The sequence below is a fragment of the Tamandua tetradactyla genome, chromosome 1, assembly GCF_023851605.1.
Source record: "Tamandua tetradactyla isolate mTamTet1 chromosome 1, mTamTet1.pri, whole genome shotgun sequence".
Taxonomy (NCBI): domain Eukaryota; kingdom Metazoa; phylum Chordata; class Mammalia; order Pilosa; family Myrmecophagidae; genus Tamandua; species Tamandua tetradactyla.
Window position 1 is genome coordinate 198,967,596 of NC_135327.1, and position 26,813 is coordinate 198,994,408.

Genomic DNA, 26,813 nt, shown 5'->3' on the forward strand with positions numbered 1-26,813 from the left:
ACAAGTAAATCATCTTAGAGGAGGAATTGCCTAATTAATTTGTAAAATGCTTTTACAAATCGCTTAATATCACATTCATAGACTATGGAGATAGAAAAAAGAGAATTATCTTACATGACCAAATTCTATGTAATATAATTGACATTAAGTGAGGGAAAAATGTGAGTTCAGCAGGGGAAAAAGAAATGTCAATCCCCTGTGCCTCCCATCACACAAGGAACCAGACTTTTCTCCACCTTGTTCACAAGAGAGTATTTTTGGAGGATTGGTATGTTCAATTTAGGTGGTTCACGTGTTTGAACTGGGGAAGTTTGATGGGAGTTGATAGGCAATTGTTAGTTGCTCAAAGGACAAATGAAGTATAAAAAAAGTTAGATATACATTTTATCTCCCCCATTGTCTCATTACCTATAATGCATAGGAGCTGCAAATAAATTGCAGAAACTGGTTGTTTGTTACATGGACTGAGATTAGAGAAATTATTTAGAGTTTCTGGTCGCATAGAATTTAACCAAATGAACAAAGAACTATGTGCAGGGTCACTAGAAAATGCAGATTTAAAAAAAAAGTATTTATTATAAGAATGTTTTGGGGTATGTGTTTTTATTAAGAAAAATAAAAGCATACACAATCACAAATTTACTTTGTAAATTACTTTGAAAAATGAAAACACACACATACACAAATCTGCTTCGTAAGAAATTAAAGTAGAAATATTTGCCTAAAATTTGTCATGCTAAGATATTACCTTTAATATTTTGACAGACATCCTTTAATTCATATATATGTATATATAGAAAGAGAGAGAGGGAGATTGAGAGAAAGAGAGTTTGGGGTTCTGGGCTGGTAAAATAAATACCACAAATTAATACTACACATGTGTTGGATTAAACAATAGGAGTTTTAAATTTTTTTATTGTATAGTATAGCATGTATATACAAAGCTGAGAAATAAAAAAGCAATAATTTTCAAAGTACTCTTAACAGTGGTTACAGGACAGGTCCAAGAGTTTGTCATAGGCTACCATATGATCCTCTCATATTTTTCATTCTAACTGCTCCAGAATATCAGAGGCTAGAGGGCTTAAATATTTTCTTATCATCACAATCGACTTTTTTCCTTCTTTTTTTGTGAAAATAACATACATACAAAAAGCTATAAATTTCAAAGCACAGCAACACAATTAGTTGTAGAACGTATTTCAGAGTTTGACATATTACAATTTCACAATTTTAGGTTTTACTTCTAGCTGCTCTAAAATACTGGAGACTAAAAGAGATATCAATTTAATGACTCAGCATTCATATTCATTTGTTAAATCCTGTCTTCTCTGATAACTCCACCATCACCTTTGATATTTCCATCCCTCTCTTTAGGGGTGTTTGGGCTATGGCAATTCTAAATTTTTGATATTGGAAGGGTCTGTCACTAATATGGGGTAGGGAAATGGAACTATCTGATGTTCTGGAGGGGCTGGGCTAGGTTTCAGGATTTATATGGACCAGGGACCCATCTGGAAGTTGTAAGTTTCTGGAAAATTACTCTAGCACATGTAACCTTTGTGGAATCTTATATATTGCCATAGGTGTTCTTTAGGATTGGCTGGAATGGTCCTGGTTAGGGGTTGGCAGATTATGATAGATAGCAAGGTCTACCTGAAACTTGCATAACAGCAACTCCCAGAGTAGTTTCTCAACTCTATTTGAACTCCGTTTGCCACTGATACTTTATTAATTACACTTCTTTTCCCCCTTTTAGTCAGGATGGAATTGTTGATGCCATGGTGCCAGGTCTGGATTCACCCCTGGGATAAGCAATAGGAATTTATTGGCTCATGTCATTGAGGGTAGGAGACGTTCAAAATCAGTGTGTCAACAAGGCAATGCTTTCTCCCCAAAGACTGTGGAATTGAGAATGGCTGGTTATGCTCTTTGGGTCCTCGATTTTTCTGTCACATGGAAATGCACATGGCAGCATCATCATCTTTCTCTTCCTGGTTCCATTGTCTTTGGCTGTTTTCTTCTCCATAGCTTCTTCCTGGGTCCAATTCTCTCTGCTTATAAGGACTTTAACCATAGTGTATTCAGATTCACCCTCATTCATTTTTTTTTATTTTATTGCAATTTAACTGTTATGTGTTATATAGTCACATCCCATATGTTCTAGTTGGCTAGCTGCCAGAATGCAATATACCAGAACTAGAATGGCTTTTAAAAAGGGGAATTTAATAAGTTGCTAGTTTACAGTTCTGAGGCCAAGAAAATGTCCCAATTAAAGCAAGTCTATAAAAATGTTAAAATTAAGGCACCAACAAGAGGTTGCCATCAGTCAAGAAAGGCCGATGAAGTTCAGGGTTTCTCTCTCAACTGGAAAGGCATGTGGTGAACATGGCGATGTCTATTAGTTTCCTCTCCAGGGCCTCTTGCTTCATGAAGCTCCCTGGGGGCCATTCTCTTTCATCTCAAAAGCTCGCAGGCTAATGGACACTGTAGTTCTTGTGTCTCGTCATTCTCAAGCTTTCTCCAAAATGCTTCCTCTTTTAAAGGATTCCAGTAAAGTAATCAAGACCCACCTGGAGTCACAGGAGTGACCCAAATGGAGTCACATTTCCCTCTATTCAAAAGTTGATAACCACAATTGGGTGAGTCACATCTCCTTGGAGGTAACCTAATCAAGTTTCCAACCTATAGTACTAAATAGGGATTAGAAGAAATGGTTGCTCCCACGAGACTGATTAGGATTAAAACATGGTTTTTCTAGGGTACATAAATCTTTTCAAATTAGCATACCATGGAATCATCCAAAGTGTACAATCAGTGGTTCACAGTATCATCATATAGCTGTGAATTCATCATTACAATCAACTTTTTTCTTTTTTTGTGAAAAATGACATATAAACAAAAAAGCAATAAATTTCAAAGCATAGCACAACAATTAATTGTAGAACATATTTCAGAGTTTGATATAGGTTACAATTTGACAATTTTAGATTTTTACTTCTAGCTACTCTAAAATGCTAGACTAAAAGAAATATCAATAAATTATTCAGCCACCATACTTGTTTGTTACACCGTATCTTCTCTGTATAACTCACCATCTCCTTTGAGCTTTCTCCCACTTTTTAGGGTTCCATGGCTATGCCCATTCTAACTTTTTCATATTGGAAGGGGCTGTTGATAGTATGGAATAGGGGGATGGAACTAGATGATATTATGGAGAGACTGGCTTCTATTCATTTCAAGACTTATTTGCCCTAGATAAGTCTTCTTATCTAGGTTAACCTCCTAGATAACCATCTGGAGGTTGTAGGTGTCTTAAAAGTTACCCTAGTGCGGGCGGGCCGCGGTGGCTCAGCGGGCAAAGTGCTTGCCTGCTATGCCGGAGGACCTCGGTTCGATTCCCGGCCCCAGCCCATGTAACAAAAACGGAGAAACAGAATACAAGAAAATGTTTTAAAAATGTTTCCCTTTCTTCCTTCCTTCTATCCTTCCTTCCTTCTCTCTGTCTTTCCTTTTAAAAAAAAAAAAAAAAAAAAGTTACCCTAGTGCATGGAACCTTTGTAGAATCTCATATAAAGCCTTAGGTGCTCTTTAGGGTTGACAGGAATGGTTTTGGTTGGGGGTTGGCAAGTTATGATAGGTTGCAATGTCTAGTTGAAGCTTGCATAAGAGCAGCCTCTAGAATAGCCTCTCAACTCTATTTAAACTCTCTCAGCCATTGATAACGTATTTGTTACACTTGTTTTCCCCATTTTGGTCAGGGGAAAATCCTCTCATTTTGTTCTTCCTTTTAAAGATATTTTACATATTCAAGGGTCTCTTTGCCTTCCAAATGAATTCAGTAACTAGGTTTTCCAAGTCTTTGAAAAAAATAGTTTGTTGTTTTCATGGTGCTAGGGCCAGGCTCATCCCTGGAAGTCATATCCCATGTTGCCAGGGAGACTTTCACCCATGGATGTCATGTGCCATGTAGGGGGGCAGGTAATGATTTCACTTGCAGAGTTGGGGTTAGAGAGAGTGAGGCCACATCTGAGCAGCAAAAGAGGTCCTCCAGAAGTAACTCTTAGGCACACCTATAGTTAGGCTAAGCTTCTCCATTATTTACATAAACTTCACAAAAGCAAGCCTCAAGATTAAGGTCCTGGCCTATTGATTTGAGTGTCCCTAGTATTTGATGCAGTGTCAGAGGTTTCCCCAGTGGTAAAGCTAATAGTTCTATATTTTTTCTCTCATTCCTAGAGGGACTTTAATAGCAACAATTCTTATAGATATGAAGTACTATGATATTGTAATGCTGCTCTGCATTTTCCTTATACCTAATGAAAATGAGCATCTCTTCATGTGCTTTTTAGCCATCTGTATTTGCTCTTTGGAAAAATACCTATTCATATTTTTAGCCCATTTTATAGTTGGGTTGTTTCTTCTTTTGTGGTTGAGTTGTAGCATTTTTTTATGTATACCAAGACATCAAACCTTTATCTGACATGTGATTTCCAAATATTTTCTCCCATTGAGTTGTCTGCCTCTTCACCTTTTTGACAAAGCATTTTGAGGCACAACAGCATTAGCTTTTTCTTTTTCACATGGGCAGGCATCAGGAATCAAACCTGGATCTCTGGCATGGCAAGTGAGAATCCTGCCGCTGAACCACCATCACGTTGCCCAACAGCATTTGATTTTGAGGAGTTCACATTTATGTATTTTTTTCTTTCATTGCTTGTGCTTTGGGTATAAAGTTAAGAAACTAACATATTACTAAGTCTTGAAGATGCTTCCCTATATTTTCTTCTAAGAGTTTTACGGTACTAGCTCTTACATTTAGGTGTTTGATTCACTTTGAGTTAATTTTTGTATTAGGATATAAGGTAAAGATCCCCTTTCATTCTTTTAGCTATTGATACCCAGTTCTCCCATGTCCATTTATTGAAAAGACTATTTTGTTTTCCATGCATTTCCCAAAAAACAAACAAACAAAAAATTGAAAAAAAACAATAAAAAATGCAACAACTGATGCTGCAGTAATGGGATGCACATATGGAAAAATAATGAAGTGTTACCCCACTGAACAGCGTACAAAAAAAAGAGACTATTTTGTCCCAGTTCAATGGATTTGGGGGCCTTGTCGAAGATCAGTTGACCATAGATTTGGTGGTCTATCTCCACACTTTTGATTTTATTCCATTGGTCAATACTTCTATCTTTGTGCCAGTCCCATGCTGTTATGACCATTTTGGCTTTATAATAGGCTTTGAAATTAAGAAGTGTTAATCTCCTCATTTCATTCTTCCTTTTTAAGATATTTTTACATATTCAGGGGTCTCTTCCCCTTCCAAAAGAATTTAGTAACTAGGTTTACCAAGTCTTTGAAAAAAGTAGTCTTTTGGAATTTTGATTGGTGCTGTGTTGAATCTGTAAATTAATTTGGGTAGAATTGACATCTTAACTACATTTAACCTTCCTATCCATGAGCAGGGAATGTCTTTCCATCTATTAAGATCTTCGATTTCTTTTAGCAATGTTATTTAGTTTTCTGTGTGCAGGTCCTTTACATCCCTAGTTAAGTTCATTATCTAGATAGTTGATTCTTTTAGTTGCTATCTTGAATGGAATTTTTTTCCTTAGTTGACTTAGGTCATTTCCTGTATATAGAAACATTACAGATTTTGGCACATTAACTTTATCTCCCACCACCTTGCTGAATTTGTTTATTAGGTCAAGTAACTTTATTGTAGATTTCTCAGGATTTTCCAAGTATAATGTCATCTGCAATAATGAAAATTTTACTTCTTTATTTCCAATTTAGATGCATTTTTTCCCCTTTTTCTTGCCTGATTGCTGTAGCTAGGACTTCTAATATAATGTTGAATAATAGTGGTGACAGAGGGCATCCTTGTCTTGTTCCCAACCTTAAAGGGATGACTTTCATCTCTCAGCATTGAGTACAATGCTGGCTATGGGTTTGTTATATATGTCTTTATCATACTGAGGAAGTTACCTTTGATTCCTGCCTTTTGAAGTGTTTTTATCAGAAAGGGATATTGAATTTTGTCGAATTCTTTTTCAGCATTGATCAAAATGATCATGTGCTTTTTCCGTTTCTATTTGTTAATGTGCTATATTATAATGTATTGTAATATATCGATTGATTGTCTTGTGTTGAACCACCCGTGCATTCCTGGTATAAACCCCACTTGGTTGTGGTGCATAATTCTTTTAATGTATTGTTGGATTAGATTTGCTAGTATTTTGTTGAGAATTTTGGCATATATGTTCATTAATTAGCCTGTAGTTTTCCTTTCTTTACCTATTTTTGGTATTAGAGTGTTGCTAGCTTCATGAAATGAGTTGGGTAATGTTCCTTCTTCCTCAATTTTTTGGAAAAAATTCAACAGGATTGGTGTTAGTTCTATTTGGAATGTTTAATCAAATTCCCCTGTGAATCCATCTAGCCCTGAGCTTTTCTTTGTAGTAAGATTTTTGTTGACTGATTGAATCTCTCTCTACTTGTGATTGGTTTGTAGAGATCTTCTATTTCTTCTTGGGTCAGTGTAGCTTGTTCATGTGTTTCTAGGAATTTGTCTGTTTCATCAAATTGTCTGGTTTGTTGGCATATAGTTGTTCATAGAATCCTCTTATGACTTTTTTTATTTCTTCAGGGTCCGTGGTAACAACCTCCCTCTGATTCTGGTTTTGTTTATTTGCATCCCCTCTCTTTTTTTTCTTTTGTCCATCAATTTTATTGATTTTCTTAAAGAACTAACTTTTGGTTTTATTGATTCTTTCTATTGTTCTTTTGTTCTCCCATTCATTTAACTCTGCTTTAATCTTTGTTATTTCTCTTCTTCTATTTGCTTTGGAGTTAGTTTGCTGTTCTTTCTCTAGTTCCTCCAGGTGAGCATGAAAGTCCTCAATTTTTGCTCTTGTTTTTAATATAGGCCTTAGGGCAACAAATTTCCTTCTCAGCACTGCCTTTGTTGCTGTCAAAGATCTTATTTACAAATGAGTTCTGGTATGTCATATTTTCATTTTCATTCATCCCTAGATGGTTACTGATTTCTCTAGCAATTTCTTCTTTGACTCACTGGTTGTTTGAGTGCATTATTTAATCTCCACATATTTGTGAAAATTCTGGTTCTATGGTGGTTATTGATTTTCAGCTTCATTCCATCATGCTCAGAGAAAGTGCTTTGAATAATTTCAGTCTTTTTAAATTTATTAATACCTGCTTTGTGCTTCATCATATGATGTATCCCGGAGAACATTCCATGAGCTCCATACATAGAGAAGAATGTATATCCTGTTGTTTTGGGGGTATAATGACCTATATATGTCTGTTAAGTCTAATTCATTTATCAAATTCCTTAAGTTCTCTGTTTCCTTGTTGATCCTCTCTCTGACTGTTCTATCTATAGAGGAGATTGGTATATTGAAGTCTCCTACTATTGTTGTTGAAACATTTATCAGTCTCTTCGGTTTTGCCAATGTCCATCTCATATACTTTTGAGCTCCTTGATTGGGATCATAAACATTTATGATTGTTATTTCTTCTTGGTGAATTGTTCCTTTTATTAATATATAGTGTCCTTCTTTGTCTCTTATGATGTCTTTACATTTAAAGTCTATTTTGTCTGTTTTTTTAAGCTACTCCTGCTTTTTTTAGTTACAGCTTGTGTGGAACATCTTTTTCCATCCTTTCATTTTCAATCTATTTGTATCCTTGTGTCTGAGATCAGTCTCTTGTAAGCATCATTTGCTTGGGCCTTTGGGTTCTAGAGACCTCTCTCAGCTGGGAAGACATATTGCAATGTCTGCTAACTTTCTCCATTTCATAAGACTTCCCTGGGGGTGCCTTCTGTCTGCATCTCCAAAGGTCTCTGGCTGTGTGGGCTCTGTTGGTTCTGTTGGTTCTCCTTCACTTGGTTTGAGTACCCCTTAACTAATAACACTGTCAAAGATCTTATTTACAAATGGGTTCATAGCCACAGGATCAGGGATCAGGATCTGAACATACCTTTTGTAGGGGACATAATTCAATCTCCAATATGCACACCCACATAGGCACACACTAACACTTAGAGTAGAATTTTTCATATCATAAATAAGATCAAAATTCAACATCAGTTATATTCATTACATCATTTTGTTATGTATCCAGGATTTGTATTGAGCTGTGTTTCTGGGTGCATGACCAAGAGTTATACCATGCTATCTTAACCATTTTTATGTTCTTATATACCTTGATTGTGAATAAATTAGAAAACATAGAAAACCTAGAGAGAAAATGTGACAACACTTTAATCCCACCACCCAAGATAGACTAACAGTGACATCATGCTATACTTTTTCTTACTCATTTCTCTATTTCTTTATTTAAAAAACTTAATTAGAAAAGCATTCTTGAGAGGTAGAATAGCCTAGTGGATAAGTGTCCAAGCAGAGGGAATAGCTATAGCAAAGACCTTAAGGAAAGAAGGTGCCCATTGCATTGAATGACATTAGGAAGGCCAATGTGGTTAGAGTGCAGGGAATGTAAGAGATGTGGGTAGGGGAGTTGGTCAGAGAGAGAATGAAGGGCGAGATTACCCAGGGCCTGATAGCTTTTGTAAAGAATTTGGCTTTGACTCTAGTGCAATGGGGGTACTTAGAAGGTTTTGAGCAGAGAAGTGATGGGATTTGAAGTCAGTTTTTTTAGATCATGCTGTCTCCTATGTTAGGAAGACAGTGTAGGTGGGAAAGGACAGAAACAGGGAGACATTTCATTGGCTATTCCCATAATTCAGACAAGAATTGATTGATAGTGTTTAAACTAAGGAGTTAGTGCTCTGGTATGAAAAGTAGGATTTGAGGTCAGATTAGATATGGGGAATGGGATAGGAAGAAGAGTCAAAGATGACATAAAAATTAGGTCCTGTTCATAAAATGATCATGATGATGAGTACACAACTATGTGATATTATTGTGAGCCATTGATTGTGTACCATGGAATGTTGGTACACAATCATTGTACAATTCCACAATCATATGGAATGTTTTTATGTCAACAATGTTTGTATGTTGTTTTTACAATAAAAATGTTTTTTAAAAAAAATTAGGGCCTGAGCAATTGAGAAAATAAAGTTGGCTTTTATTGAAATTCAGAATGCTGTAGGTGAAGCAGATTTTGCACTGAAGTTTCCAGTTTTGTATGTGATAAATTCTAAGGGCCTGTTAGACTTCCTAAAGGAAATGTTTAGTAGGAAATTGAACCATTGGGTCAGGAGTTTGAGAGCAAGCTGGAGACTGGGGCATTTAGGCAACATTAGCAAGTAGATGATACTTAACAGCTGTAGGCTGGATAAGTTTACAAATGAGAGAATATAGACAAGAGAGAAGCATGCTGTAGACAATATGAAGACATGTAAGGCTATTGATAATATATCTGCAAATGGTTTTGGAAAGCTACCAGTGTACTTTCCCACCAGCAACAGATGGGATGATTGTCTCACTGTACCCTCATCTGTTCTCTATATTACTAATTTTTTTATTATGGCCAACTTGACAGACTAAGCATTTTTTAAAATAAATTACTGTTTGAATTATAATTTATTGATTGTCAGAAAAGTAAAATTTTCATACATTTATTAGTCATTTGCATTATTTATACTAAAGTGAATTATCTGTTAGTTTTCCAGAATTCACAAAGAGATGATATTTTATTTTGTAGACACGGGAAACCATTGCAGATTTTTAAAGAGCACAATATGATGAGGTGGATAATTGGTAATATTAATAGGAAAGTTCCTATCCTTTTATATCTCATTGAGCAGTGATCCATTCTCCAGATTCTCATCTTTCTGAATGGTTTGGATAAACTGGAGACTGATTTTGGATAACATTAGTCAAGTGTGGATGAATTAGCTGAATGAAAACCATTGCAATTATTGTTGGCCAAAATATGGAGCAATTTCGTAGGATCATAAGTCAGGCTTGAAGTCAAGATATAGAATATAAGAGACAAAAGTTCTTAGGCTGTTTGTCCTTTTCCTTAAATCCTATTATCCTCTCAATCCTCTATTCTATTCCTTCCTTCAAAAAAAACAAGAAATGATAGCATGGTTCATATCCAACTTTTACAATATGCAGTCAAAATAGCCTTTTATGTGTTCATAGTATTCAGGGAAGATTACATGATTTCCTTTCTTAGCATCTACTACCTCCTCTAAGAGTTTCAATAGAATGAGGACCTAAAAGATTTTATAAAAGTATAGACCATTATTTATTTCCCTGCTGGCTCTCATCAAGTCCTCTGATGTTAACAGCACAAAAACCAATGGGTAACAGCTTAAAAGGCCAAATTCAGTTTTTGGACTTTCTTTAGAACCTGGGGTATATTCTAGGAATATATTTTCTCGAATATCTTGAATATGTAGAAAATGAGGATGAATAAGTGGTGGCAGGTAACTGGGGTGAACTTGAGTTGGGGAAACATTTATTAAACTTGGCTTCAAATAAGCTAGCAATTCTGACCTTACTTTTTATGCACAGCTCATTTTAGAACAATGTGACTAATTTTCTTATATGATTCTGAAAGCAATTCTCAAAAAGGAATTCCAAAAATATTTTGAACAGCAGCAGCATTATTAGGATTAACTTGTTCCATCCCAAGGTGACTCTTTTACAGGAAATGATGCACATTTGGATAAGTGTGACTAGGTTGGGCCTTTTAAAAAGCAGCTCATCATCCAGGGGTGAAAGTCTCCCTGGCAATGTGGGAGATGACTCCCAGGGATAAATCCAGATCTGGTACTGTGGGATCAACAATTCCATCCTGACCAAAAAGGGAAAAAAAGTGTCATTAATAAAGTATCAGTGGCAGAGAGAGTTTAAATAGAGCAGAGAGGCTACTCTGGGAGTTGCTCTCACGCAACCTTCAGTTCGACCTTGCTACTTATCATAACCTGCCAACCCCCAACCAGGACCATTCCAGCCAATCCTAAAGAACACCTAGGGCAGTATATAAGGTTCCATAAGTGTTCCATGCACTAGAGAAACTTTCCAGAAACCTACAATCTTCAGATGGGTCCCTGGTCCAGATAAGTACTGAAACCTAGCCCCCAGCCTCTCCAGAACTTCAGATAGTTCAATCTCCCTACCCCATATTAGTGACAAACCCTTCCAATATCAAAAATTTAGAATTGCCATAGCCCAAACACCTCTAAAGAGAGGGATGGAAAGATCAAAGGTGATGGTGGACTTATATAGAGAAGACAGGATTTAACAAATGAAAATGACTACCGAATCATTAAATTGATACCTCCTTTAGTCTCCAGGATTTTAGAGCAGCTAGAAGTAAAAACCTAAAGTTGTGAAATTATAACCCATGTCAAACTCTGAAATATGCTCTACCACTAATTGTGGTGCTATGCTTTGAAATTTATAGCTTTTTTTGTATATATGTTATTTTTCACAAAAAAAGAAGGGAAAAAATCGATTGTGATGGCAATAAAAAAATATTTAAGCCCTCTAGCCTCCTATATTCTGGAGCAGCTAGAAGGAAAAACATGATCGTATGGTAGCCCATGACAAACTCTGGGATCTGGCCTGTAACTACTTGTTGAAGAGTACTTTGAAAACTGTTGCTTTTTTATTTCTTTGCATTGTATATACGTTATACTACATAATAAAAAAAGTTTTAAAAAATAGCGATTTTTACTATATATAAAAAAAAGGAGTCTCATAAGATTATAGTGAAAATCAAGTGCTAACAGATTCCCCATTGAATTAAAAACTTTGACTAGCAGAAAACCACGAATAAGAACCACCATAGAACCAGAGTTGCATGTTACAGCTTTCTTCAAGAAAGTATAATTTAAAACTTAAAATCAGAATGGAGGTGCTTAAAAGAATTGCCTTTTGAAGGAGGATAAAAGTATCATATTCATAAAAAAAGAACGTAGCAGCACTAACCCAGCCCACATCCTCTGGAAAGCTTTGACAACCTGCCTACAATGGTAGATGAGACAAGTTTTGCCATCATTTCAGGTTGATTGCTACAAACGTAACTTCTCTTTCTTCAGGTAAATGTCCTAGGAAGAAAAAATATTGTTCTTTGCAGAACAAACTACTTAAAGTATTTCAGAGGGGGAGAAAACTATTTAAATTCATTATTCTGTCAGTTTCAGCTTAGCCTCTCTGAGGCTGTCAATAACAACCTTTTTTCCTCGCAGTTATTTTCTGTCACACCCTGAGTACACAAATTCTTTTTACAAATGATTTTTCCTCAGATGACAATTGAATTTTAATATGTTTATCTTGAACTTTTGTTATGGCTGGTAGCCTATGCATTGTATTTCAACACCCTCTTAAAAATGTCCATAATGGATGTGGAAAATGAATGCCGTATGTCCAGTTGTTTTTCAGCTTTTCATGCCTTAATTAGCATTGCCTGATCAGCTGATTGTCTGCAAGAGCAGAAAGCAATCTTCATATCCCGGTTAATTTATGGCTTTGCAAAATAGTTGATCCCTAAACATCTAGGAAGACAACTGTTCCTTCTCATTAGTTTTCTGATCAGAACCGCAGAAGGAACTCTGTTGATCATTTACAAATGACAGAAATGGGAGCTATAAAAAACAAGAGTGAATCTTTCATTTCATTTTTTTCTACTTGCCTTTGATTTATCATTTTGTTTATATAAATCTTAGGCCACCAACATCCGCCGAGGGGGAATGTCTTATGATTGATATAGCTTTCTTTTCCTTTTCGAAAGAACATTAAGGGAGAAATAGCTGACTGACAGAGGCTGTTTTGTCTTCCTTCTTTCTAATTGTGGCAAGAACTAACAAACTTAAGAATCTGGTTGTGGTAAAGAAACATTTATTCAGTAGCCATGCTCCAAACCTCAAGAAGAAGATGGTCTCTTCCATAAAAAAATCTGGCAAACAAAATTGTCATAGTTTCAGGAATCTCAGAAGACTTGGTTCTAGTCCAAGATGACTTTCTTTGTCCTCCATGCCTCCCATGAGTATCTTAATCTAGGAGAGGCCTCAGTATCCTCAGAAAATTACTGCTAAGTTTTCCTTATGATCCATATACTCCCTGTTCAGACTGGAATAAAAGACTATTGTATGGCCACTTCCAAAAACATAAGGATACCCACTTCTTGCCCTGTCTGATTTAGATTAACCATTGTCTATGATGAAAACATAATTAAGTTTATAATATCTAGAAGGCAAAATGCAAGAATATTCTCAGTGTCTTTATCAACACCATGAACACTTTTACGGTCTTAAATAAGATAATTTTTTCTGATGCTTCCCTTAACATCTGGTGTTTCACTAGCTGCTCTGTGGCATGTTGATAGACATAAAGGAGATACGAGTATGATCTTTTCACATTATGCACACAATTGTCTCTCCCCACCACCCCATTCCTTGTCTTTACTTAAAATATTTTTAGTGCTCTCATCCTACCTCACTTGCTCCTTTCCATATTCCCACACTCCCATTCTCTTCTCTCCTCTCTCACACACAGACACATGCACACTTTCACATGTGTAGAAACAGGCATCCTGAAATCGAACCTCTCTGTTTTAGGTTCCTTCCCCTTTGGATGCATAGAGCTTTTCTCTAGCCAAACATTCTGTGCCTCCGTTGTTTCATAGTCCTATAGAACAGGGGTCAGCAAACTCTATACTATTAGCTAAATCCAGCCCACCACCTGTGTCTCAGTTGGCCAAGGCAACCTTAACAAAGGACCACAGACGAGTTGGTTTAACAACAGGAGTTCATTGTCTCACAATTTTGAAGACTAGAAGAATGAACTTAAGATGCCAGCCAGACCGTGCTTCCTCTGAAGTTTGTAGGTCTGCCAGTGGCCTGCCTTCAATCTCAGCTCTTTGTCACAGGGCTGGTGCTGGTGTTCATGTTCTCCCTTTCCCTCTATCTCCCTTTCCTTCTTGTTTCTACCACAGTTTCCTGTATCTCTGTCCAAATTCCCTCTGCTTAAGAAGACTCTCGTTACATTGGATTAGGGACCACCTTTATCTAGTGAGCCTCATCTCAACATCTTCAAAGATCCTATGTACAATTGAGTTTACATTAACAGAGCTGGGGGTTAGAACCTGAACATATCTTTTGGGGGGACACGTTTCGATCCATAATTGCTTGGTTTTTTAATAAATCAAGTGTTTTTGGAACAGCTGCAATAATTTGTTTAGGCATGGTTTATGGCTAGTACAACAAGAGCTGAAAGTCAGAGAATTGTGTGTGGCCTACAAAACCCAAACTGTTTACTATCTGGACCTTTAAAGAAAAGATTGCTGACTCCCGCTATAGGGTGTGGCCATGTGGCCATCAGCAGCAGCATGTCTGGAATGTGGGAGCCACTCTCTAATTTGAAGCTTGCTTGTTGTGTTTCCTGTGGACCTGGGAACCTGGAGCTGTGCTGTGACTCAGCAAATCTGAGTGTGAGGTGAAACAAGTGAGTGTGGTAGCTAGTAGCAGACGAGCTTTGAGGCTCTCTTACATAATAATTAATACAGCTTGCTAGCAATATTTTCCTCCCTATTGCTACACACTTCCTTCAGAATGGATGACTATGACAGAGCTTTGGGAAATCTCTTCCCCATCTTTATTATTTTTATTTATTTTTTCATCAAGGCTGTTCTTGGAGTTTTATTATGACCAGATCTCATCGGTATTGAAATATTAGTTTTGGGAAGGAGGATAGTTGAAGTTATAGATGACCAGTATTTCAGATTCTCTTCCACATTTTGGGATGCCATCAAGGGCATCAAGGGGGAGTATAACTTCTGGAAGCAGGTTACCTAAATTTAATCAGCTTTCTTTAACTCCTTCTAAGTCTAGAATGAAGGGAGAATGCTTTATATAAACTACAGTGTTATGCCCAAAGAAATTAATTTTCTGAACCATTGCTCTTGTGCATGCACACATACTCACACACGCATGCACACACAGTCACAGTCCTGAAAGAGAGAATATCTAGGGCCATATAGATAGCAGTATAGATCTTTGGCATGATTTGTAACAAAATCCTTTGTTAGTGAGGAAGGAGAATGCATCTCAGAATCCTTTACTAAGCCAAGGAAGCAAGAAACTTTCTGTGAATCAGATTGTGTCAGGAAGTTGTACCCTCCATGATGGAGATTGGCCAGCAGATCAGATGAGCCAGACACCTGCTGGCCTTGTAGGGGCTGAAGTGGAGCAAGGCAGTGACTTCCTGGTGGCAGTGTCTCCCTCCACAGTTGGCAGCACATTCAGATGAAAATTAAAATAAGACTTAGGGACTGAGGTGAAAGATAGCCTCCCAGGGTATCTAGCACCACCATGGCTGAGGGACACAGAGGCTATATCACAGGCAGGGAGTAGGACACTTGGGTGAGTGCCAAGCCCTTGCAAATGACTGAATCAGTCCCAGAGGATTACATAAACATGACGGAAGGACTGATTCTGGAAATAGTGACAGCCAAATATGCTCATCCCTTACTGGATTCTGCAGACAAGTGATGGGGAGACAGTAGAGGGAAGCTGCTGATCAGGGAAAGAGGCTAGGAATTCTGTGCCTGTGGAAATCAGAGCATGTGGGTAAAATTGGGTCATGCTTGGTAGAAGAAAGGAGTAAACTAGAGACAGGAGGAGAGATGGGTAGGGGAAGTGTCCAGTAGGGGGCAGCCCTTTACAATGCCAAACTACCCTTCCTTCATTGGAGCTTTAATCATGGAATTCCTCAATTTAGAGTTATACCACTGCCTCTAATGGCAACATTGAACATCCCAGCACAAAGTCCTTCATACATTGGCTTAACTTCCTGCCCAGCCTTCTTTCCTACTCCACTCCACATAATAGATCCAACCCTGCAGTTAGGCTGGTCTCTGCTCTCACACAGGCCTACATTCCTTTCTCTAGTGTAGCCCTAGCTCAGTAGCCCTAGCTCAGTGAACACGACAGAGCCAGGCATAGAACAGCAGTGGCGAGGATGCTTCATCCACATGCTCCTATTTCTTACAGAAACCCTGGAAGTATTGATATTAGCTCCATTATACAAATGAGGAAGCTAAGACTCAGAGAGCTCTCATCTACATGGTCAGATACAGATAGACCTTGCCTCAATTCCTGGGTCTGACTCTAATCTATGGCCCCCACTGCCACACTGAGATAATATCCCATTCTTAGGACTTCCACTCAAGGGGCCTAATTTATGAAGATTTTATAGTATTCCCACCCTCCACCTCCTTCTTCCTGATATTTCATTGAATGTCATCCTATGCAAGTCAGGGCCTGGTACTGGATTATAAATCATCTTCTGGTAATGCTGTCTTACCTACATTACCTATGTCATTCTCCAAGAACCTAGCACTAAACTATGTACATAGTAACCAATGTACATGTGATGAACTTCTAGTAATTAGTGAGCTGAAGTGTTATTCAGTTTGCTTTGTTTCCAAGAAATCTAATGCCCCAAGAAGTCTTTAGTTCATACTAGGCTAGGTAGAATACCTCTTCAAGGAATGGCAAAGATTCTGTGTTAATAGTGCTTCTTAGCTCTAACTTTTCCTAGAAAATGTGTAGATATGAAAACAAGGTGCAAATGACATATTTCCTACTCCCAAGAAGCTTAAAGCTAGTTTGTGGATACAAGGCATAAAATATGAAGATGAGAGTATATGCAAAACAGCAATGCAGAAGAAGTCACATAGAAATGCATGGAATGGTTTAAATGAGGTCAGTTAATACAGGTTATGGGGTGAAAAGAGGTAAGCAATATACCTCTCTGGAATGGAGACTTAGTATGGGAGAACCTGTGTTGAATGTTATATCCAACCTATGTTGGATGATATAGCTGATCATTGTGTTTGCTTCCACTTCTTCTTGGGAGCATAGCTAGATGACATTTCCCCTCTCTTAACAGCGAGACATAGCCCTGTGACTGAATAACTCTCATTGAAATGTGAGAGGAAATTGTGTACGGCACTTCTGTTCCTGGGACATAAAAACATCCAGTGATAATTTACATGCCCTTCCCCCATAGTTGGTATTCTTGGAAACCACATATGATGATGGTGGACACATAAGATGAAAGACAACGGGTCCATGAATGCCCACCTCCAGGAGAGCTGCCTGCCAATCAGGAATATTAATTTGGATTTAATGAGAGGATTAAATAAGTTTCTATTGGTTAGGTCACTAAGACTTGTGGTCTATCTGTTATGGGATTAGCATTTTTTAGTAACACTAAAATTGGTTAATTTTAGATAAGCAGAGAGTACAAGGCTAGAGAATTTAGAGGAACAAGAGGGGCAATATAATTGAATACTATATATTCAGTAGAATATATATGGCTATGTTAGTTTGAATAGAATGAAAATTTAAGTAGAGAGTACAGAGAAAAAGGCTAGGAAGTGTGGAAGAGAAGGTGTTTGGAGCCAACTGGGAGAAGGTTAACAAATGAAGGCACTGTGATGGACATCCTGTCATGAGGCTAGCCTTTTAAATGCATGTGTTATATAATATTAACTTTACTTTCTCATTGTCTTCACTAAAGGGCAAACCAAAAGGACTTGATAAGGGACTGATTTAGGTGGGGTTTAAAAACATGAAACAGAAGAGTCAAAACTATCTTTGGGGTTTTAATATATGTTTGGGGATATTATGATGCCATTCAAAAGTATTAATTTTCTATATCTACACCTGTGGGCAACAAATTATTACTCCATATATTGGTTATTTAGTTTACTCTAGTACCTACCAGTCCCACCAAAAAGGCAGTCTGATTCCTGAGGAGGAGAGAAATTCAGGGTCAGGATACCAGAAATCTTGAGAATGGCATTGAGTTGAGGTTTCTCTGGCTCCTTGGTGGAGTGTGGCTGGTACTGGCTGAAGGGTCAAGTGGAGGAGACTGAAACTGCTGGGGAGAGTGGTCACATACAATGGATGCAGATGCGTGAGTCCATGGAAGCTGGGTTGAGCAGATTCCTGCCTTAAGAAAAATCACCTTGCATGAATTCTAAAGCCAAGCATAAGGTTGACAGAAGGGGTTCTAGAAAGCCCCAGGAGCCCTATGCTCCTGACTATCAAATAGCGAGCAGATGGGGGATATAAGATTTTGCTATCTACTTGTTACCGCCAAAAATGAAGTTTCTTACATAAAATCAACTCAGATTCCCTTCTAATTATCATAAAAGCAAGGAGTGTGCTGTCCATTTCTTTTAGGGCACCTCCTTTCTTCAACTGGCTTTTTTGTATTTTCTGCTCCTTGCATTTGTGTACTTGATACCATGCTAATCTTGTTCAGTGTGGTATGGGAGAGAGTGTACCACAGGAGATTTGCCATGGGTTGACCCTGGGAAAGGTTCTTGAGTTCCTCAGAGATGCTACATCATGTGACACAAGAATGTATACACTTGGTTAAGACCAATGAAATTACACATTGCAAATTCCATTCTCCTAAGTGAAAGAGTAACATACATTCAAAACAATATGCTAGTATTTCAAAGACCATCCTCGTTCTCACATTAATAATGAGAACCTGTGAAATAGAAGATGGACAGTTCTTACATATTGGGCGCTAACCAGAATACCTGTCTCTCTCTGGAGAATATGATGAGTTTATTGCAAATTCTTATCTCTTCCCTGGTTGTAAGGAGGGAGTGGACCCTGAAAGAAATGCCATTTTTATTATGCCTGGCATCTAATATATTATCCTTTCTTGCCTTTCTTTTTATCTTCATTCTATTCATGCATGTCTCTTAGATGAGCAGGTCAGCTTTTCAGATCCGGAGATTAGAAAATTCCCATATTATACCAAAACCCTGTGTCATTGGCTTGGCTAGAAATGTGAATCAAAGAAAATGGTATTTGATCTTTCAGAATGCCATGAAGATTCTCTGCCTATAAGTGACTAGACACTGGAAAAAGCCTAATTAGAAGAGTTGAGAAAAAGCACTAGTCAAAATTGCTAATATGTTAATTACCTGGACATATATGCTTTGTTTCATAAAATTATCACTGTTCAACCAGTGAGACACAGTGTTGTCTCTATTTATCCTGACTTCTCCCACCTTTCCTCTCTTCTTCCCTGTACCCTAATTTTTCAGTTCCCTGTTCTTCAAGGATGATTGTTACTAAGGGTAGAGGGCTTGTCAGGTCATCATGCATTGTCCCCTTACAGAATGCAGAGTGCCTAATTGAATCACATAAGGGTAATGGTAGTTATACATACTCAATTTCCCAAACCAAATCCCTCTCATTAAAAATGTTTAGGCTATAGATACAAAAGTACTTTTTCTACATATATCAATGCCAGAATAAAAGTTTTTAATTCATTTGTGTGGTCTTATAAATCAAAGGTTTTTTTTTTTCCTTAATGAAATTCGTTCTTCTACATTATCACTGTACTCTCGACAATCAGAATAAAAATATTCAGTAAGAGGTAGAATGATATCATTTTTTATAATATGCTATTTTTATTTTTCATTGCCTAGAAGAAGGTACATTAAGATCATCATCCATTATGCTGGAAATGATGCCATTACTGAAATACTTTATAAATAGTACAACTCATTATCATTGGTTAATATGGACTGGGTGTTCACAATGTTCTAGGAACTACACAGAGTCTATAAAGTGTAACATTAAGTTATTGTCATGTATAATTTTTCTTCTGATTGCCAAGAATTATTCTCATTTTAGTCAACAAATATTTATTGAGCATCTTCCAAAGCTGTGAGCAAAACCGTCATGGCCCTAGGGCTCATGGAGAGTACAAGTTCACAGTCTTGCAATGAAAACAGACATTAAACAATCATCAAAGTTAGTCTTAAATTATAGTTGTGATGAGGGCCACAAAGGTGAATTTGGAGTACTGTGAGGAACATGATAATGGAAACTAAGTCAGGCTGAGGTTAGGGAAATCCTCCCCAAAGACTGGTTTCTTTGATTGCCTTAATTCATTTGCTTGGAATTTATTTGAATGTGTCAACTCCTATGCTATATTCAGGGAGATACAAAGATGAATGATGAATAAGACAAAATCCTTATTCCCAGTTAGCTCCATGCTCTAGTAAGAAAGACAGACATAAAAACAAATAATTACATATACTGCTATTACATCACTTACTCTACTGTGCTATGAAAAGAAATATGCTAGCACTCCCACCAGGAAAGAGGAACTGATGCCAGATAAACCAACAGAGTCTGGGAGGATGAGTTGATAACATGGCAGCACAACATAAAAGAGCATGAGCAAAGTGGCAGAAAGTGAAAAAGGGTGGTCGATATTTTGACTATGGTGCTGACTTAGCTAGGAAGAGACATGGCAATGGCACTTTTCCACAAATAAAATCAGGGAAAAATATATTATGGCTCTGTGGTTTTCTTCTAACTATTTGACTTTACAGACATTATGGAATTATCTTGGCCGTTATTGGTCAGGATCTCTGCCTATGGGAGAGAGAGCAAGAAGACTCTAGGTGGATAAAGTCTATTGTCTGCCTATGACTGAACTTCCTAAAGAACCTCTTCATTGTAGACCATCAGGAAATTAACTAGGGGTGTACTGACTAATTGTTCTGTAGCAATTCTGCACAGTGAGTGTTTAAAGTGAGTTACTATCTCTGAAGATAGAATTGTGTGAAGACTTAGAACTTTGAATGGCAGTAGATTTCTTATAAGATTAAATAAGATCAGGCATAATAAGTGTGTAAAACTAAATGCTGTCTAGCACAAATATAAGACCTTGAAATGTTTTTAATTATAAACTAGCTACCATTGGTGCCAGCTACATCAGATTGTTAAAGTTACCTGTGACCCATGAATGTCAGGTGTACAAATTGATACACCAATGTAGTTTTCTCTAAAGCAAGCACATAAACTCATTCACTCACTGATCATCATTGTTAGGGGGGTGGGGGGTGGGGTAGAATAAGTTCTGTAATAAAGTAAAGATTTCCAGACCCATCTGAGATTAGATGATTGAGTCTCTTTCCTTGAATCCATGCCTAGATTACATAGCCAGTGAATGAATCACTGACAGGCCACTACTGGACCAGAGAGAACCCCAAAGAACTCCATCACTTTGGTCATGTTTTTACATAAAAGAAAGAAGAAAGGAGGAAATACACATTAACTACCTCTATCTACAGCTACCTGAGTACATTTCTTAGCCTCTGATGTTCATGCATGCAGCTGTCTTTTTCAGAAGGATGAATTTAAAAGATAAGGTTTTTAAACTCCATTGACCATAGAGTGAAAGAAATATGAGGCTTAAAGAGCAAGATAAGAAATTCAATCCTAATAAAAAATGATAATTTTTGTTACTGAAGCTTTGAATGAATGATAAGAGGAGTTTCCGGAATATGCCCAAGAATGAATCAGTCTATCTCTCCCCTACACAGAGACACACACTCTCTCTCTACCTTCACTTCCCCTCACCCAATCTGGAAAAGTTTAATTTCTGCAAGCCCTTGTAATTTGGTATTCCATGTATGGTCTCCTGTGTGGCTGTGAAAGAAGAGAAGGGTGGCAGGGTAATTGCCTCTTAAAAAATATTTTGAATGGAAACTTAAACTCCTCTGTTGGAAAACACCATACCAAGTTCCAGTGCCAAATGGTACTCGAGGAACTTGCAGTGCTCCCACTTCCATCCAACTTAGCACTGCCCTGATACATATTTCCATTAAAAGAGAAATGAAACATTCATTCATTCAATCAATCCTCTGATATATCTTTTCTAAGTATCTTCTGTGTACCAGGCATTGTCCCATATCTACCCATCCTTGAAATTTCAATCCTTGCATGTCCTAGCTCTGTGATGTTTAGGGATTCTCTCTTCAACTACACACCTCAACTGTTGGCTGATGCCCAAAATTCTCTTACAAGTTAACAGAACCTTTTCATGACATGGTGTGATAAAATTTAAAATGCCAGTTCCCCAAGAGAACAAATGAATGTGGGTGTTTGACCCTCAAAGGGTCAAATTTTTACTGATATTTGCTTTTACTGATATTTGCTTTTTTACTGAGAACAACGTCTTTTAGGAATGGGTAGTAGGAGTGAGCATAAAGCAGCATAGCTGCCAGAAGGTAAACAGGAATGATATGGTGGAAGTAAAGAGAATAGGAAAGCACATAGGTCCTCTACAATAAGCATGTCAACTAAAATGATAATGTCAGGAGATGATTTAGTCCTCTTTAATATGTATCTGTTCTAGTTTGCAAACTGCTAGAATGCAATATACCAGAATTAGAACAGCTTTTTAAAAAGGAGAATTTATTAAATTGCGCATCAACAGTTCTAAGGTCATGAAAATTAAGACAAGACTATTAAAGTGTCCAAATTAAGGTATCCAGGGAAGGATACCTTGGCTCAAAAAGGCCAATGATTTTCAGGGTTTCTCTCTCAGCTGGAAAGGCACATGGCAACATTTGCTAGCTTTCTCTCCAGGGATCTTAAAGGGCTTCCCCAGGGCTCTGTTCTGTTTGACTCTGTTGATTCTGGTGGCTCTAAAGCTTTTATTTAAAATGGTTCCCTCTTAAAAGGCTCCAGTAAGCAACCCCACTTTGAATAGGTAGAGACACATCTCCATGGAAACAATCAAATCAAAAGTTACCATCAACAATTGGGTGGGTCACATCTCCATGGAAATAATCAGAAAGGTCCCACCCAGCAATATTGAATGAGGATTAAAGGACATGGCTTTTCTGGGGTACATAATAGCTTCAAACCAGCACAATATCTTTGCAGATCTGTGATCTCTCTTGACAGAATCCTTGTCTTATGCTGGTGCCTAGAAGGTGAGCTTCCAAGGGGTGTACCCCATGTTTAGATTCAAGGGTTATTGGATCTTTTCCTGTGCTTGCCTATGATTGTGTGCCTTCCTTACTGCTTCCAAAAGAATTTTTATCTTTTGTTCACTTATATAAATATCCTCTCCTGTAATTACAGTGACTCTGATGGACAAGCCCTATGCTAAATGTCTTATGACCACTTTACTCAGAAATGACCTTTATACATTATTGGCACAGATGTAACTCAAAGGCAGGGCTGGCTTAATGCAAAATTGTGCACTAACCTGAACAAAACTGGCATTATTTTGCCATCACCCTTTTCCTCGTAATTGCCTTCTTGCTGCTTTTAGACTCCTCTGATTGTGTAAAAGTCTTGTTCTCCACCAAATATTAACACATCCCTAATAGACTTTTACTAAAAAGCAGTTCAAAAACAGCTCAAAGATCATTATTTCATTAATTAGGGAACTCCTAAAATATAAAAGTCTAAAGATCCAAAGGAATGAATCTCTAATGGCCAATTCCTGACATTTTAACTGACAACTAGGCAAAGAGACCTTTCTTTGTCTTTCAAACTCTATAAATAAATGTCTGCTGATTTTGACAGTATGATCTGTCCAAAAGAGTGACTAATCATGGGAATTTCAGACCTAGATTGATTCCGTTTTTTAGATCCTTTTCAGGGGGCCCTAAAGGTCTTCAAACTGAAGCCACATCACATCACGTAGACTGCCTCCTCTTTTACTTATTCATTTACTGAGCCTTGTTTACTCCCAAATAGGGAGGACAGGGCTTGTGAAGCTTCATCAAAATTTCCTTTGGTGTACTGTGGTTTCAGATATTCATTTACTTTCTAATGACTTGCCTGTTTTCATTCCTTTTCTAGTGTCAATCTCAATTGCAAACACCCCCAGGAAGCCACACACTCAGATTCATTCAGCTCCTGCCGTGTTGTGAATGAACAAGGAAGTGAGAAGAGTTTTTCATAGATTATTGCCAGAAAAATGTGTCTGCCAGCTTCAGTGTTTATAAAAAGCAATTTAGCTTTCCTGTAAGCTAGCAGTGTTTATTAAACATGTAATAGAGAATTTATGTTTAATATTTAAGCGTCTCTATACATCTTGTCTGAGTGATGCTATGCTGCATTTTTTAAGAAAGGGAATTTAAAAGAATGATGAGCTCCAACACCCATCCAAAAACAAAGGCAGTTGCATTTGAGACTGCAGCATCTTGCTCCTTCCTCTCTTCTTTCTTCCCTCTTCAGATAGCAGCTCCATGGTTTCCCTACTTAGGCAAATGAGCATCTGCTGTGTACATAGAAAATGGTCCAAGTAAAATAATAGAGGATGCTACTTCTGGCATGGGAATTAATCCCCCAAATTATCAATTGAAATAAGATTGCATAATAAACCCTGATATAATAAGCCTTGTTATTACATTGATTCCAGTACACCCCAGGCTCTGATCTGTCTAGCCATTCATACGGTAACTAACATGTTCCTTACCACTGTCAGCTAACTTGTGTGTGTATGGGCATTTGTGCTCTCATTCATAAGATTAGGTCTTTTTTCAACAATGTATTTGAGCACATTAAGTTAGGACACGTGCTTGGAAATATGGTTAGGAGGATGAAGAAGGTAGACACGGTCCCTGCCTTTTTGGATCTTTCTTCCCAGTACATGCACTATTTAAATTGCATTCCAAAAGACAAGTACCTGGATTTTATGTGAAGGCTGGTGAAAGGAGAAATTCCAGGCAGGGTGTGTAGTGGAAAGCACTGTGGGAGGATCTTAGGCATCTTAGAGAAACAGGCAAAGGCCAGTCGCGCTGTAACATCTAGGGAGGGCAGGAAGAGTGCACACCAGTGAGACGAAAGAGTTGGGGAGACTTCAAATTGCATAGGGCCTTAAAGATCACGGTCAGAGGGAGGTGATAACCAGATTTTTTTTTTTTAAGATAACTCACTATGAGGCTCCCAATACAAAAACACTTTTTTGTTCCCTGAACAAACCAAAGTGTTTCCTGCCTCAAGCCCTTTGCTGCTGCCTGTGCTATCTGGTAAACCACTCTTCTCATCTGTACCTAGTAGGTTCTTTCTTACAGATATTTTATATAAATATAACTATCAGAGATGTCCCTGACCACTTGCTCTAGAGGGGCACCCACCCCAATCTTGTGCACACTCACTGTTTATTCTGTCCCAATCACTCTATCATAGCCACTCTGTATATTTCTTTGAGAATACTGCACAGTCCAAACCACTGTCAGTATAATTAGCATCACTGAAATATATATCTGAATGAAATGTTAGGCTGGTAGATAGTCGTAGAATAAATATTAGGAAAAAAAAATGCAATAATATTTATTGTATATATTGTATCTTGTTTTATTATTTATTTGTTTATTGTAGACTCATCTGTTTCCTTCTCTTATTCTGTAATTTCTCCGGGGAGGCAAACCTGTCTCCTTACTTATTCCTCTACCCCAGGATCTAGCCATACCTGGCACAAAGCATGCTATCAATAAGCATATGTCTATTGAATGTACGGAAGCCTGAAGCTGGATGTCAGATTAGGAGGCTATTGAAGAATCACAGGCAAGAGACCATGGTTTAGAGAAAAATGTGGATGTGTTTTGAGAGAAAAAGGATGGATTGTGAGATTAGGGAGTTAGGAAACTAGAATGATAGAGGAACAGACCTCTAGAGATAACTCAGTTTAGGAATAAGAGGCACAGGGTTAATGGAGTGTTGGAGGCATGTATAGGAAACGCTACCTACTTTTTTTTATTTTATTATTTTATTTTATTTTTTTTGCTGTACAAGCACCAGGAATCGAACCTGAGTCTCTGGCATGGCAGGCGAGAATTCTACCTGCTGAGCCACCGTGGCCCACCCTCTTTTATTTGTTTTAATTCACTGTAACTCCTCTCTAAGGATGTTGTTAAAGGTCTTATTAATGCAGACATATTTGCTAAACTAAAGGTTAGTTTCTCCAAAGCGGTTTAACAAATCAATAAGTTTGAATGCAAACAAATGAAGAATTAAGGTGGAAAATCTCGAAAACTTTTCAGGGAAGAGGCTTCAGATGATATTGTGACCTTTTGTTTTCCTTATGTTTCTGTAACCAGCATGCCATGTTGACTGAGTACTGAATTTTTCCCAAATCTTTTTTTTTAATTCAGGTATATAAATTGTGATTTTTTAAATCATTTAACCAAATGAAACACCTTTGGATATGTGTGGTCTGTTTTTGAGGACTCATGAGAAAGATATCAAAGAAGTCTAAACCATTGTCAATGTAATTAGCAGCACTGAAATATATATCTGAATGTGTTTAAAGGGGAAATGTTAGGCTGTGTAGATGGTAGTAGGATAAATATTAAGAAAAAATATGATAATATTTACTGTATAAAAATATATACAATATAGTATAATGTGTATATGATCATCTCTATTGATGCAGGAAAGGCATCTGACAAAATTCAACACCCTTTCTTGCTGAAAACACTTCAAAGGAAAGGAATAAAAGGGAACTTCCTCAACATGATAAAGGGAATACATGAAAAACCCATAGCTAACATCATCCTCACTGGGGAAAAACTGAAAACTTTCCCCCTAAATCAGGAACAAGACAAGGATGTCCACTATCACCATTGTTATTTAACATTGTGTTGGAAGTTCTAGCCAGAGCAATTAGACAACACGAAGAACTAAAAGGCATCAAAGTTGGAAAGGAGGAAGTAAAACTCTCACTGTTTGCAGAAGATATGATACTATATGTCAAAAAAACCCCAAAATCCACAGCAAAACTACTAGAGCTAATAAATGAGTGCAGCCATGTGGCAGGTTGCAAGATCACCACTCAAAAATCTGTAGTGTTTCTATACACTAGTAATGAACAATCTGAGGGAGAAATCAAGAAAAAAATTCCATTTATAATTGCAACCAAAAGAATAAAATATTTAGGAATAAATTTAACTAAGGATACAAAAGACCTATACTACAAGAAATTGCTAAAAGAAATCACGG